Genomic DNA, 15,000 nt, shown 5'->3' with positions numbered 1-15,000 from the left:
TTGATATTTTGTGTATGTCCACGAAAACTGTGTTAACCGTGTCACGGTCTGAAACCCCCTCCATAAATCAGTAATGATTTGGTCTTAGGCCATACGAATAACATCACATGATGTCATAACCTCTTTGGTAGGATATGGGAAGACTTTTTGGCAAGTTTTTAGCTCCATCCTTCCATAATTTAATCCATTCTTTTTCATGTTCTCATAGTGGGAAAATTGCCTGTCAACTGTGTTATCAACATATTCATAAGATTCTGAATTAGAAATCACATGTAGAAAAACACAGATAAAGCAAACAAATACAATACCAAGTTTTTCTATTTTTGTTACAAATCTAATTGTAATTTGCCAGAAATGAAACCCATTGAAAATGGAATGTTCTGTCTGGCAAATTAGAATTAGATTTGTAACAAAAATAGAAAAACTTGGTATGGAAATCTATGTAGTATAATGAAGAGGGAAGTGTGGGTCACCAGATCAAAGAACAAAAAAACAGCTGACAGCTAAGCATCAATGATATCTGGGCTTTCATAACCCTCATGCAATGCCACTGCCATTGACTTCAATGTTAAGTCAGGTCGGCAGTCTAACCCATGACTGCGGCTTTGAGTAATGAACAAGGCTGAGACTTTTTAAAGCCTCAGGAAGCTTTTACCAGTGTTTAGAGTTAATTGGTTAATTCAGGTGATAAGGTTAATAGCTTGTTTAGACAACCTTTTCATGGTATGCAAATTTTTTGGATACAAGACCTGAAATATTTAAGTTGGTGTGCAGTGAATCTAAAATATGAAAGTTTATTTTGTATCATTACATTATGGGGAAAAAATTACTTTAACACAATATGCTAATTATTTGAGAAGGACCTGTATGTGTGAATTCTTGCCATTCAAATATTTTGAGAACGTGCCATTTCAACCTACCAGTAGTCCTACCGGTATATAAAATGCATTTTGCAATGCAATGCAATGGAATGCCCAATACAAAAATGTCAATTCCCCAACATACAAAATGGAGATACAGCGTTTTGCAAATACATTGTGGATTAGTCGGGCTCCCGGTGGTATAGGCTATGACCCCCCCTCAATGTCACTCTCACCCTCTCAACAGGCCTCCTGAAAGTCTTTGAGGAACTGCCACGCAGAGAGAGGAGAGAGATTCATCCTGTGCCAGTGAATGGGAGATTTGCCATCATGTTGTGTTCCGTGCTGCACGCTACAGAGCAGTGGGAGGAGGCCTGAGGGCCAGATTAACACACAGGCTGCAGCATAGGGCCCCCACCTTCCATGGGCCCCCCACAGGATAGATATGGCTGCAGCATAGGGGCCCCCCACCTTCCATGGGCCCCCCACAGGATAGATATGGCTGCAGCATAGGGGCCCCCCACCTTCCATGGGCCCCCCACAGGCTAGATATGGCTGCAGCATAGGGGCCCCCCACCTTCCATGGGCCCCCCACAGGATAGATATGGCTGCAGCATAGGGCCCCCCACCTGCCAGGGGGGCCCACACAAGGATGTGTGTGTGTGTGTGTGTGTGTGTGTGTGTGTGTGTGTGTGTGTGTGTGTGTGTGTGTGTGTGTGTGTGTCTGTGTGTGTGTGTGTGTGTGTGTGTGTGTGTGTGTGTGTGTGTGTGTGTGTGTGTGTGTGTGTGTGTGCGGGCGTGCGTGCGTGCGTGCGTGCGTGCGTGCGTGTGTGTGTGTGTGTGTGTGTGTGCGGGGGTGTGTGCGTTCGACATGACTCTCATGCAGGAGCGGTTGGAGCAGTTGGCAAGGTGTGTGTGTGTGTGTGTGTGTGTGTGTGTGTGTGTGTGTGTGTGTTCGACATGACTCTCATGCAGGAGCTGTCGGAGCGGTTGGCAAGGTTTCTGTGTGTGTGCGTGCGTGTGTGCGTGCATGTGTGCGTGCGTGCGTGCGTGCGTGCGTGTGTGCGGGCGTGTGTGTGTTCGACATGACTCTCATGCAGGAGCTGTCGAAGCTGTTGGCAAGGTGTGTGTGTGCGTGCGTGCGTGCGTGTGTGTGTGCGTGCTTGCGTGCGTGCGTGCATGCGTGTGTGCGTGTGTGACATGACTCTCATGCAGGAGCTGTTGGAGCGGTCGGAACTGTCGGCAAGGTCTGCAAACTCATCTGATTATTCACGATTTCGGTGATGCACTGTGTTAGTCTTGTCATGCTCTCCATATGTCTATACACATTACTATGAAATGCACAGACAACAAGTGGTATGGAACAGTGTATATTCCCTTCCACTATTCTTAGTTCAATTGAGGTTACATGACATACTGCATAGCCCACATTGCACTAAAATACTCTACCCTGCAAAAGCAAAGTGCAGGAACTAAACCTAGATTGGAACCGAGAACAAGGCCTTCAGAACCTTGGTATTAGTTTGGATGCTGTTATTAACCTTTAAGAGTGTGGGTTTTTGAGCATTCTATAAAAAGAATGCGTTCTATAACCATGCAAAATTCTACAATTCCATATTGTATTGAATGGCGCCCAGAATTCTATAGAACTTTCACTGCCCGAGCATTCCCGTCACACCAGTGTGACGGTACACTCTTAATGGTCAAATTCTACATAGCAATGCTGCATCTCTAAAACGGGAGGGACTCACTAGTTCGACGCCCTTTCGGTACTTACCGCTTATGTCATACGACCCTAAACCTAACCCGAACCCTAACCTTAACCCTAAACCTAACCCTAACCTTAACCCTAACCTTAACCCTAAACCTAACCCTAACCTTAAATCGCTTGTTTGAAATGTTTGATTACCATGTGAAGTCACGAGAGGGCGTCAAACTAGTGGGACCCAAAACGGGACACATCTGAACCACAAGGCTGTGTCACAAGATAAAGGAGGTGTTATGAAGATTTCCACTCAATTTTGACTGAATGTGCATTTATTTACTGCAACTTGCCTTTGGAAGGCAGTACTTTAAACTGCAATGGTGCCAATAGTAGCCTTTCACTATAGTAAACCTGTGGCACCAATAATAGGCTTTCACGATAGTAAACGTGTGGTACCAATAGTAGCCTTTCACTATAGTAAACCTGTGGTGTGAATATGGATACTTTTCCTTCAAAACTGTTTAATCCACATGTCTACAGTATACCTATATGAAGCTATAAACAAAGAGAACATGAGAGAGAGAGAGAGAGAGAGAGAGAGAGAGAGAGAGAGAGAGAGAGAGAGAGAGAGAGAGAGAGAGAGAGAGAGAGAGAGAGAGAGAATATGAGAGCGAGAGAGAGAGGGGAAGGGAAGGTTATATTCATGTGTGCGTGTGCTGTAACGTGCATGTCAATTCCTTTTATACATGCTCTCATTGCCACGAACTGCAGCCCCTACACTTTAATCCCATTTAGAGAGAAACTTATTTTGAAAGTGTGTCTGTGATGACAGGCACTCGAGACACAAACGCTCTTCCAACATCTCTGTGTCTTGATTTGAATAAGGATGGAGGGAGCCTGTCCATTAATTTTTCTCACATTCACTCCTTTAATCTCAAAAAATATTCTCATGATGTGTTTGCCATTGTGGGTCTTGTGTACGTCTGTGTAAATCCTGCTTAAAAACCTGCTAACTATGGGGTTTATGAGTTGTTTCCATTTTGTTTCTTTGTTTAGTTAATTTGTTTGTTGGTTTATAGCAGTCAAGACATTTAATTTTGGGTTGTAGGGCCTATGTATTTCTTTGTGTTTGTAATGTTGAATATGAGTGGTTTTCCTACTGCTTTTGTGGGTGACAAACAAATGGATGACCATACACCATTTACGTCATGTCTGTTTTTTGTGTTATTCATTTTTTAAAAACTGAGAAAAGGCATTGAATTTCGACTGCATTGGCGAGTCTCTCTCACCACTCCAGCCAGGGTTGTCTTCTGGGCAGTGGAGCACATGAAAAGTGCAGGATAACAACAGTACACCCTATGCAATGCAATGCACAGAGAGAGGATAACAACAGTAAAGCCTATGCAAATGCACAGAGACATATTTATTCAAAGATTCCCAAATTATTTTTCCACCTGGCTGGCAAGCAGACTAGACAAAAATGGACTTGATTGAAGTATGTTTTCGATAAGAGGGGGGATAATTGGAAGTGAGAGGGGGGGTGGGTTGGCCTTTAGGTTAATTGACTCGTATGTGTCTCATTTGACATTTAATATGAAATGAGTTAGAGACTTGACTGAAAAGGTTACGCACACTACTGGTGTCACCCCCTCCACCACCAGCCCCCCCCCCCTCACCACCGAGCACCAGCAAACCCCCCCTCCCCTCACCGCCGCCCGAGCACCCCCCCCCCCCCCCCACCATCCCCCAAATGGCTGCTGCTGCTGCTGCTGCAAGTCGCAAACATCTTCAAAAAACAAACAACAAGTCTCTTACTGTTTCAAATGTAGCTTCAAATGTGGCGGTAAACAAGTAGCCGCTCACTGCTTCAAATGTGGCGGTTACCGCACAAATAGACCAAGCGAGACATGAGTGAGGCGAGCGACGGAAGTAATTGACTTTGTATTGAATTGCACAACAAAAGCGATTCTGGAGACTAGAGGCGATTCGCACGCCGAGAGCGACAGTTTGAGGTTGAAATCCTGGCTACTTTCTATGACGCGGTTCGGCAACCAGCCGCAACAGTGAATGAATGTATAGAGGTCAGTGACCACAGCCAATGGGAATGTTTGAATGCTTTGCCTTCTGCCTGTAATGGACATACGCTAGTCGCTTCAATCGCTCGTATCGCTCTTGCTGCACAGAAGCGATTCTCTGTCGCTTCAATCGCATCGAGCTTGGTCTATTAGTGTGGTTAGGCTTCATACGTTTCCCACAACAAATGTGTGTGATACATCATTGTTCAAACGTGTTGTCAAAAATGTATCTGAATGTTCATTGTGTAGAGCAGTTGTGGATTGATGAGACATGGAGAAGATAAACAGTATATAGGCCTACAGTACCATACAGCTGGCTAAGGGCTTTTGCTTCTTTTTTTAAAGACGTTTCACAAAACTGACTTTCCATCGTCTGTTTCTCAGGTATACAGTATGGCTCATTAATTAGAGGACAAACCTTTGGAGAGAATAGCTGATGAGAGATATTAACTCCTGTTGAAACGGTTACAGCCAGACACACTGCTATTATATTATATTGTCCTGAAGGAGCATGACAACAGCAGCCAGTCCCAGACAGGTGTTCTGACAACGCAGCACAGGTAATTCATTTACATCAGACTGTTTGTTTGAGAGAGAAATATATGACTCTGGAGTGCCCGGTTTTCTATTTATTTATTTATTTATTTATTTATTTATAAATATGTCCCTACTAACACGCTACACCAGGTGTGGCTCTCAATGTGAATCCAATTAAACAGGATATCTGTTGAGGGAGGCCTTCTAAATTAAATATCTGCTTTGTTAATTCATCAGTCCTCTTCCAAATGACTGGTCTCCAGTCCTGCATCGTTTGGAAAGCGAGTCGCTACGCCGGCTTAATAGATGGCACCAGCTGGAACATTCTTTTCAGCGTCTCGCCTCGCTCTGTTCTGTTTATCGATCCTGCTGTGCATGAATTTGCTGCCTTCTGACAAAACAAATTACTAGAATTTGACAATATGGGGCTGGGAAGAAGAGCTTATTGATCGCTGCGCGGCGGTATCAGCGCTGGAGAGGTGTCAGGGAGCAGACCGATGGATATCTGGCAGGTGGTGGCAGAGCTCCGTCCAAAAGGTATCAGAGTCTCTTAGGTGCTTGTAATGATGTAGCCTACCTGCATTAGTGTGGCATCAGGACTAGCACCTCTTAACACACTTTAGCCTGATGCTGCGTATATACGTTGTTGTTTGACCTTTGGTGCCAGGAGCGAAATACGCTGCATTCAGACTCTTGACATTTGAGGTTTTTTTAATCTATTAATGTAGGTATGTTACAGGTGGATGAACACATACCAGTGCAAAATGACGGTCCTATATGCAACTTATTTAATGTGTTATGAGCTGCAGTGGCTGAGATATTCAGGTTTTTAATAAGCAGAAGGCACCTTTTCCCAAAAAGGGCTTAGGCATTCAGCAGGCGTTTTTGCAGGTGCCTTTGGCTAAAATGGGTTAATGATGTAGTTGTGGTGCTGTGGTGTGAGAGAGATGGGAAGGGCCGGCAAAGGACCCGATGGTAGACGAGTGCCCTACCGTTTGGCCACGGCAGGGCCTCTTATCTGTTCTTTATGATGTGGCTTCCTGTAGTTGTGTTGCATCAGGCCTAGCGCCACGTAATGATGTGGCCTACCTACCTGTAGTTGTGTGGCATCAGATCTTCTTAGCTGTTCTTAATGATTTAGCAACCTATGCCTACCTGTATTTGTGTGGAATCAGGGCCTAGCGCCTCGTAATGATGTGGCCTACCTACCTGTAGTTAGGGTGACCAGCTGTCCGGATTTCGGCCGGACAACCCCGCCCCTTAACTTTCTAACCTAGCGTCCTCGCGTGCACCCATTGCTTCGACTTGCCGAATCCCCGCCTCCGTGGAGAAAATTGTGAAGTTGGCATTCTAAACTGTAGGCAGAAATCAGGGAACAGCGCTGCCATCTTACCTCAGACAACTCAGCTGCCAACAACAGTTTTACTTGTAAAACAATATTTTTGGGGGGAAGGATTTTCGCATTGCATTACCTCACTCCGATAAAGGAGTCATCACCACTAACTTAATATTGTATCAGACGGCAGGTTACGATAGACAAATCCTTCCGTTGTTGTCTGTGTAGGCTATTTCATTTTTTTTTAATGTATTTTGGGTAGTCGTGCATTCGTAGGCCTAATAGCCAACCATTAATTTGATTTACTTTATTCAAACTTGGTCAGAAGTATTATCAGCGGTGTTTTAAGGGAGGCAAACCGCTTTTGTCAACCTTTTTTTCATGCAGACGCTGGATAACCAACAACACGAGCTCAAAATACAGACAGCGCCCGTGCAGAAAGACGTTTCTTTGCCCTGTTTGTAAAGTTGTGAGAACCCTCGTATCGTTGTAAAGGCATTTAGCGGACAAACTCAATGCGTTGCCAACAGTGCAGGAAAAAATAGGAAACAGACAGTAGGCAATAATATAGTTGCCTTATTTAACTTTCATACAGTCAGTTAATGAACTTCATATATGGCTATTGCACGGAGATTTCCCCGACACAAGGCGACAGCAATACAGTTAATTCGCTGGGCGAGAGGTTATATCTGGAGTAACATGGCAGCCGCAGATATCAGAAACGCGACCGACTATCAAGGTCTAGATTGCGTCGATGACGTTGCCTCGCAGCTCGAGGCCATAAGCAAAAGGCTAGGAGGAAAGGAAAGACAAAGAGACAGACACACGGATGTCGTGAACAGGTCGTAAAAACGGACCGATGGCCACCCTACCTGTAGTTGTGGTGTCAGAGACTCTTAGCTGCTCTTAATGATGTAGCCTAGCTGTTAGAGATGCACCGGGTCCTGATTTTTAGGATCCTGCAGGATACCGCATCCACTGCTTAATTCAATTCAATTCATTCTTTATTCTAGACCCAGGGGGATCCATATCACATTAAAAAGACAAGGCATCACAACACAGTACTGTACATGTATATTAAAAAACAAAAAACAAACAAACATACAAACAAACAAACAAAAACCCGGAACCCTAGCTACCTGTATCAGGCCCTAGCACCGCTGCCAAGCCCTATTGCTCCAGTCCACTTGCTGCTTTAAACTGCTCACATCAGCCAGATCTCCCTGTGTGTGTGTGTGTGTGTGTGTGTGTGTGTGTGTGTGTGTGTGTGTGTGTGTGTGTGTGTGTGTGTGTGTGTGTGTGTGTGTGTGTGTGTGTGTGTGTGTGTGTGTGTGTGTGTGTGTGTGTGTGTGCGTGTAGGGACATGTGTGTCAGCGAAATGCCTCCTGCCGACTGAATCTGGGGAGTGCAGTGTCAGCACAGCAATATCTCACCTCAACCCATTTCAGAAGAAATGACACAGGAGCTCTTCCTCTGCACTGAGTAGTGTTGACTGATCGCTTTCTTTTCTATCCTCTAGAGCAATATCTCAACTCAAGAAGATGACTGCCTTCGTGGTCCTCTTCCTCTGCCTCTTCTTCCTCTGCACTGAGTAGTGTTGACTGATCGGCCAGATCGCTTTCTTTTCTGTCCTCTAGTGCACAAAGTTACAATCTTATCAGTAAAGGATTTACAGTGTAGATAAAGTGATTTTGGGTGGGGGTAGATGTAGTGCTACAGATGTAGCACTGTGTGTCTGTCTACTAACCCTTTTGCTTTAGGATCACCCAATATCATATTAAATATTACCTGTGTCACAAATGTCGATATACCTTTAAAACTGTGCATGGATATATTGTCATCCCTCTAGGAACAGGTTGGAGATTTTGATTAATCTTTTTTCAGTGGATTGAGGAGAGGAGAGGAGAGGAGAGAGGGGAGGAGAGGAGAGGAAAAGAGAGGAGAGGAAAGGAGAGGAGAGGAGAGGAGAGGAGAGGAGAGGAGACAACAGGAGAGGAGAGGAGAGAAGAGGAGAGGAGAGGAGAGAGGAGAGGAGAGGAGAGGAGAGGAGAGGAGAGGAGAGGAGAGGAGAGGAGAGGGGAGGACAGGAGAGGAGAGGAGAGGAGAGGGGAGAAGAGAAGAGGAGAGGAGAGGAGAGGAGAGGAGAAGGGAGGGGAGGAGAGGAGAGGACTGAGTTAGTTTGGAATAGACAATGACCTCAAAGCATTGAAGTCCTGTTTTACCATTAAAATGGAAAAAGGCATAATTTGCATGCAGGTGAGGTTCCACAAAAGCCCGGAGAGGAGAGAAGAGGGGAGGAGAGGAGAGGAGATGAATCAGAATGCACATCAACGCTCTCTCCTCCTCTCCCTCTCCCTCTCCCTCTCTCTCTCTCTCTCCCTCTCTGAAATGCACTGACCTAATTAAATGTGCTGTCAGCCTGTTCCAAACTCCAACTTTCTTATCGTTTCCTGTCTAGGCTGGAGGCTGGTGATTAGGGTGGCCTTGGTTTGGAATCGTATGTATGGGCTTCTAAGTGCTCTTGTGCTCCCCTGCCTCATGGATGGTGGAGGGTCCTGGTGATGGCAAGGGAAGGCAGGTAACCTTCAACCAGGCCTGTCGACATGGTAACCTTCAACCAGGCCCGTCGACATGGTAACCTTCAACCAGGCCCGTCGACATGGTAACCTTCAACCAGGCCCGTCGACATGGTAACCTTCAACCAGGCCCGTCGACATGGTAACCTTCAACCAGGCCCGTCGACATGGGAGGCCACAGGGAGGACACCAGAGAGATATAGGGGGCCCAGAATTGGATACCCATTACATTGCATGTATTGGGTAGGGGGCTCTTTCAGATGACTTTGTCCTGGGCCCAGAGAAAGCTGCCAGTAGCCCTGACTTCAACCAATACAGTAAGTCTGTGCTGTGTAGCCAGCAGCGTTGCCTTCAACCAATACAGTAAGTCTGTGCTGTGTAGCCAGCAGCTCTGCCTTCAACCAATACAGTAAGTCTGTGTGGCACCTTTTCCCAAAAAGGGCTTAGGCATTCAGCAGGCGTTTTTGCAGGTGCCTTGGGCTAAAATGGGTTAATGATGTAGTTGTGGTGCTGTGGTGTGAGAGAGATGGGAAGGGCCGGCAAAGGACCCGATGGTAGACGAGTGCCCTACCGTTTGGCCACGGCAGGGCCTCTTATCTGCTCTTTATGATGTGGCTTCCTGTAGTTGTGTTGCATCAGGCCAAGCGCCACGTAATGATGTGGCCTACCTGTAGTTGTGGTGTCAGAGACTCTTAGCTGCTCTTAATGATGTAGCCTAGCTGTTAGAGATGCAGTAAGTCTACTCTGTGCTGTGTAGCCAGCAGCTCTGCCTTCAACCAATACAGTAAGTCTGTGCTGTGTAGCCAGTAGCCCTGACTTCAACCAATACAGTAAGTCTGTGCTGTGTAGCCCGTGGTTTCCCTCTCAGCCCTACAACACTGTTGCTCTGACACCATTGATCTGTATACACAGCTTCCCTGAAGGCCTCAAGGAAGACTGGAAACATCTCATCTCCTCCCAGGGCATTTTGCACTTAATTCAACCCTCAGTGAGTCGAATTCAACACTCGTTGTTGGTGCTCCTCTCTGAGTTTTGTACTAGAGTAGAGTAGCGTAGTACTAAAATACAGTAAGTCTGTACTGTTCCCGTGGTTTCCCTCTCAGCCCGTCATCCCACACACTGTAGTAGCTCCGCCTGCAACGATCTGGTTTGGTCATGTGACAAAGCACTCCACAGTGAAATCAAGGTGTCCAGTAGCATGTTGAATCAGAGTAGAGTAGAGCAGAGTATCATGTCTAAATCCAGAGGGGAAATTAAAGTGTCCAGTAGCATACATGCATAAATACAGAATGCACAAGACATTACACATATAATTCCACATATATTAACATTTAACAAACATTTACTGTGAGCATGTGTAACGGACATGAACCGACCATTACATTAAAATAACAAACTAAACAGTCTTTGGATGATTGAAGAGGCAGGAGAGATGAGGGGTCTCGATCCAATAGCATTTATTACTCCCAATCTGAAACAACAGACAGGGCGGGCAAAGGGAGGCACACTGCAAGGGGTCGAAGTAATTGGCATTCCCCTTGCCAATCTTCCAGAAGTGAGGAAAACTACAGCAGCTAGACAAGCTAGCCTACTGTTTACAGTGTAATAGACAAACCAAGGCACTTAGATCGTATAGTTTACACATTAAAACCCAAAAGAAAACACAATTTACATCACCAAAAATACTACAGGGATCTTTCTTTTTTACACATAAACACATACCTGAAACAACAGACAGGGCGGGCAAAGTGAGGCACACTGCAAGGGGTCGAAGTAATTGGCATTCCTGTGACACAATAGGCACGTTAGCACCTGTTAACTTCATAACGATCGCGGACATTAAAGGATTTATCCGGAGTTGGAACAAGTTTGCCTGATTTTTGCATGTTTGGGATGAAATACAGTCACTCTAGAGCAAAATCAAGGCAAAAGGATGCGTTTTGAGAAAGTTTGATAATATCACGTTAGCCTCGTTAGCCATATCAGCTATGTAATATGAAAGATGCGGGCATCGTTTTTCGGCGGTTACACACATTTCAAAAACACAACATTTTAAAGTCTTGCACAGCTCAAAACAACGTCACACTTACCTCGTAATATGTTGAGGGTATCCACACATAAACCAAAGTGTCCAAAGTCCTTCATGTATCCTTGAAAGGTCTGCAGAATGTGTTTTGTGAAGCTACCACCTTGAGAATATCTAAATTACGGTCAAGACAACTATTTGACACTAAAGCCCACCAAGTAGATTGCCGAGTGCGTCGCACCATCAGCTATGATTATTTCCATAGCGAGTAACCACAGCTGATGGTGCGACGCACTCGGCAATCTACTTGGTGGACTTTAGTGTCAAATAGTTGTCTTGACCGTAATTTAGATATTCTCAAGGTAGTAGCTTCACAAAACACATTCTGCAGACCTTTCAAGAATACATGAAGGACTTTGGACACTTTGGTTTATGTGTGGATACCCTCAACATATTACGAGGTAAGTGTGACGTTGTTTTGAGCTGTGCAAGACTTTAAAATGTTGTGTTTTTGAAATGTGTGTAACCGCCGAAAAACGATGCCCGCATCTTTCATATTGCATAGCTGATATGGCTAACGAGGCTAACGTGATATTATCAAACTTTCTCAAAACGCATCCTTTTGCCTTGATTTTGCTCTAGAGTGACTGTATTTCATCCCAAACATGCAAAAATCAGGCAAACTTGTTCCAACTCCGGATAAATCCTTTAATAGCGCTAATTTGCATATTTCGAGCGCAAATGACAACGAAAATATCCACACAAACGTAACAGAATATCTTCCCATCAAAGATCAGTAAAATAACAGAGAAATTAAAGCACAGAAACATCATTAAATAGTATGTGACACGGAGGAAAAAATAACACAGCTTACCCCTTGCCAATCTTCCAGAACTGAGGAAGAGTTCCGGGGTGCCACACCAATTAACGCCCCATCAGAAACAATAGGCAACGGTAAACCCATCCCAAGTAGTATCTACATTAAAGCCCACATATTTTGAGAAGTTCACTAAGAGCAAAAAAATAAGGTTCATTCTTAACACTACTACACGTGGATGGATCCCAGGTGGTGTGTGTGTGTGTGTGTGTTCCACTATCCTCTTCTGCTGAAGGCTAACCACAACACACACACACTTACACTTACACGCACACACACACACACACACACACACACACACACACACACACACACCTGGGATCCACCACCACCCACGGAAGAGGATGAGGAAGAGGATGAAGATGAAGATGAGGAAGAGGGTGTCAGGCGTCTCTCTCAAGAAAAAAAGGCCAATGGAAGTGTGTGTGTGTGTGTGTGTGTGTGTGTGCCAATGGAAGTTGAGCTTGAGGAAATGAAGTCATAAATAAAGAATGAGCTGTGTGCAGGGGCGGAGCTATAGGAGGGGTGAGCAGGGCATTCGCCCCTGGGCCCAGGGCCCTCCCGTATTGCTAGTGGGGGCCCTATTGTAATCATGGCAGGCTGTATGAGGGGGCCCTATCAGTGTTTTGCCCTGGGGCCGGGTGTGCACTTGTTCCGCCACTGGCTGGCAGTGTGTCTATACTGGAAAGCACTATCGACGTGGAGGTGGGCAGCTTCACGGCTTCAGAGGCGCACTATGGACGTGGAGGTGGGCAGCTTCACGGCTTCAGAGGCGCACTATGGACGTGGAGGAGGGCAGCTTCACGGCTTCAGAGGCGCACTATGGACGTGGAGGAGGGCAGCTTCACGACTTCAGAGGCGCACTATGGACGTGGAGGAGGGCAGCTTCACGGCTTCAGAGACATGATGCAATGTGAGGCCATGGTGGGGATATAGATATATTTTCCCTTTTTCTTCTCCTGTTTTTTTTTTTTTTTTACCGGAGTGCCTTATCATCGGAGATCATAGAAGAAATGTAAATGAGCTTATTTTACAATGCAAGGGAGAATGAGCTCCTTCCAAGAAGAAGACATAAAATGGATTAAAAATATATATATTGCTCTACCTCTGCTCAAATTCTGCTCTTCTCTGATGTTCTCTTGAGTCTTCCAAATAATGTATTTATTTTTTTACTCCACTTGCTGAATGTCAGGCTCTTGACACAGCCATGATTCTCCCACTACATCTCTTTCTCTGATACCAGATAATATGGTTGGAAAGAGCTTTATTGTGCTGCTGAGTGTGTCATGATGTAGAGATAATATGGTTGGAAAGAGAGAGAGGTTTACTGTCTGCAACGCTGTGAGTTAGGAAAGAGAGAGAGGTTTACTGTCTGCAACGCTGTGAGATAGGAAAGAGAGAGAGAGGTTTACTGTGTGCAACGCTGTGAGATAATACAGTATGGGTGGAAAGAGAGACAGAGAGAGGTTTGCTGTGTGTGCTCTACAAAGCCCATATACCATCAGCTAGCTCACTGACAAACACGTCTCCTCTCTCCTCTCAAAACACGTCTCCTCTCTCTTCTTCACCTCCTCCTCCATCCTGTCTTCCTCTCCCCTCTCTCCTCCTCTCTCCTCTTCTCTCTTCTTCCTCTCTCCTCCCCTCTCTCCTTCCTCTCCCCTCTCTCCTCCTCTCTCCTCTTCTCTCTTCTTCCTCTCTCCTCCCCTCTCTTCTTCCTCTCCTCCTCTCTCCTCTCTCTTCTTCCTCTCCTCCTCTCTCCTGCTCTCTCCTCTCCCTTCTTCCTCTCCTCCTCTCTCCTGCTCTCTCTTCTCCTCTCTTCCTCTCTCCTGCTCTCTCTTCTCCTCTCCTCCTCCATCCCGTCTTCCTCCTCTTCCTCTCCTCCTCTCTCTTCTTCCTCTCCCCTCCTCCTCTGCTCTCTTCTTCCTCTCCTCCTCTCTCCTCCTCTCCTCTCCCCTCCCGTCCTCTCCTCTCCTCTCTTCTTCCTCTCCTCCTCTCTCCTCCTCTCTCCTCTCTCTTCTTCCTCTCCTCCTCTCTCCCCTCTCTCCTCTCCTCTCTCCTCTCCCTTCTTCCTCTCCTCCTCTCTCCTGCTCTCTCTTCTTCACCTCCTCCTCCATCCTGTCTTCCTCTCCTCCTCTCTCTTCTTCCTCTCCCCCTCCATCCTCTCTTCATCTCCCCTCTCTCCTCTTCCTCTCCACTCTCTCCTCCTCTCTCCTCCTCCATCCTGTCTTCCTATCCCATCTCTCCTCCTCTCTCCTCCTCTCTCCTCCTCTCTCTTCTTCCTCTCCCCTCTCTCCTCTTCCTCTCTTCTTCTCTCCCCTCTCTCCTCCTCCTCTCCTCCTCCATCCTCTCTTCATCTCCCCTCTCTCCTCTTCCTCTCCACTCTCTCCTCCTCTCTCCTCCTCCATCCTGTCTTCCTATCCCATCTCTCCTCCTCTCTCCTCCTCTCTCCTCCTCTCTTCATCTCCCCTCTCTCCTCTCCTCCTCCATCCTGTCTTCCTCCTCTCTCCTCCTCTCTCTTCTTCCTCTCCTCCTCCATCCTGTCTTCCTCTCCTCCTCCATCCTGTCTTCATCTCCCCTCTCTCCTCCTCTCTCCTCCTCTCTCTTCTTCCTCTCCTCCTCTCTCTTCTTCTCTCCCCTCTCTCCTCCTCTCTCTTCTTCCTCTCCCCTCTCTCCTCTTCTCTCTTCTTCTCTCTTCTTCCTCTCTCCTCCTCTCTCTTCTTCCTCTCCCCTCTCTCCTCTTCTCTCTTCTTCCTCTCCTCCTCCATCCTGTCTTCCTCTCCTCCTCCATCCTGTCTTCATCTCCCCTCTCTCCTCCTCTCTCCTCCTCCATCCTGTCTTCCTCTCCTCCTCCATCCTGTCTTCCTATCCCATCTCTCCTCCTCTCTCCTCCTCTCTCCTCCTCTCTCTTCTTCCTCTCCCCTCTCTCCTCTTCCTCTCCTCCTCTCTCTTCTTCCTCTCCCCTCTCTCCTCCTCTGTCTTCTCCTCTCCTCCTCCATCCTGTCTTCCTC

This window comes from Engraulis encrasicolus, chromosome 17, assembly GCF_034702125.1.
Source record: "Engraulis encrasicolus isolate BLACKSEA-1 chromosome 17, IST_EnEncr_1.0, whole genome shotgun sequence".
Taxonomy (NCBI): domain Eukaryota; kingdom Metazoa; phylum Chordata; class Actinopteri; order Clupeiformes; family Engraulidae; genus Engraulis; species Engraulis encrasicolus.
Note: the sequence above shows the minus strand (reverse complement) of the source record.